The sequence below is a fragment of the Triticum dicoccoides genome, chromosome 5A (assembly GCF_002162155.2).
Source record: "Triticum dicoccoides isolate Atlit2015 ecotype Zavitan chromosome 5A, WEW_v2.0, whole genome shotgun sequence".
NCBI classification, from domain to species: domain Eukaryota; kingdom Viridiplantae; phylum Streptophyta; class Magnoliopsida; order Poales; family Poaceae; genus Triticum; species Triticum dicoccoides.
In genome coordinates, this window is record NC_041388.1 from 42,030,591 (window position 1) to 42,032,142 (window position 1,552).

Here is a 1,552-nt window from a genome sequence, read left to right on the forward strand (position 1 = left end):
TGGTGGGCGGCGGCGCGGGTGTGGGTCGGGGAGGAAGGGGGAGATGGATGGCGAATGGGTGGTGGGGGCGAACCGCAAGGGGATAAGGTCGGCCCTATGCCGACGGCCTGGCCGTCGGCATAGGCCCGCCCCTTTGCCACGTCATCGATCCGTGGACATGTGCGCTGCTATGCCGACGGCTAAGCCGTCGGCATAGATACTTTGCATTTTTTTATTTTTTTGTTACGGCATTTTTTTAATTTTTAATTTTTTGGTTACGGCATGTGCTGCACCCCCCAACACCATTCCGGCCCAAACCACCCAAAGATACCCTCCGTGTCGGCCCGACGTGGCCGTTTCCCCCCTCCGGGACACGGCGGCAGCCACGCCTGTGAGGTCTACACGGCAGGACGGGGGCCGTGGGGGAGTAGTAATGCCATCGGAGCGTCACACCGGGCCCTCATACATGCAGGGTGGTGTGGTGGCATGTCCGAAGAGGCGGCACGCATCTCCGGGGTGTGCCCCCCTCACGGACGGCGCCGCCGCCGGCGCCTGGAGGGGGGAAACGAACGCGTGGGGTCTACACGGAGGGGATCTTGCTGTGGGTCTGGCCCGGATGTTGCTCCAGAGTGTTCCTATGGGCTGACCTAACACAACCGGGTGGGGAGGTCCACTGGTCAAAGCCCGTCCGTGCAAAGTCAAAGGGCTAGATCGCGTGGTCAAACGCTACAGGGTTAGGCGGGACGGGGGCACTTGGGGGGTAGCAATGCCACCGGAGCGTCACACCGGGCCCTCATACATGCGGGGTGGTGTGGTGGCATGTCCGAAGAGGCGGGACGCGTCTCCGGGACGTGTCCCCCCCTCACGGACGGCGATGACGCAGTAGTAGACGTTCTGCGGTAACGATGCGGCATCAATATTACTAAATACTCGGAGCGCGATAAAATCATGAGTTTTTTTGCACGACGTGGGCACATGTGCTATAGGAACGATGGTATTTTTTCATAATTTTTGGTGATGGAGAAGTATCCGAAGAATTCCCTCTACGCGGATTGCCCTTCGCGCGTCTACGGCTGTGGCCGGCGGCCTCCGGGGGCTAGCATGCCGCCAAATCTTGCGTAGGCAGCCTCTCACAAGTCTGGAAGTGTTGTGGCAGTTGCAAACGCCCGGCACGCGTGTCCGGGGTGTGCCCCCCTCACGGACGGCGCCGCCGCCGGCACTTGGAGGGGGAAAACAGACGCGTCGGGTCTACACGGAGGGGATCTTGCTGTGGGTCTGACCCGGATGTTGCTCCAAAGTGTTCCTATGGGCTGACCTAACACAACCGGGTGGGGAGGTCCACTGGTCAAAGCCCGTCCGTGCAAAGTCAAAGGGCTAGATCCCGTGGTCAAACGCTATAGGGTTAGGCGGGACGGGGGACACTGGGGGTAGCAATGCCACCGGAGCGTCGCACCGGGCCCTCATACATGCGGGGTGGTGTGGTGGCATGTCCGAAGAGGCGGCACGCGTGTCCGGGGTGTGCCCCCCCTCACGGACGGCGCCGCCGCCGGCACCTGGAGGGGGTAAACGGACG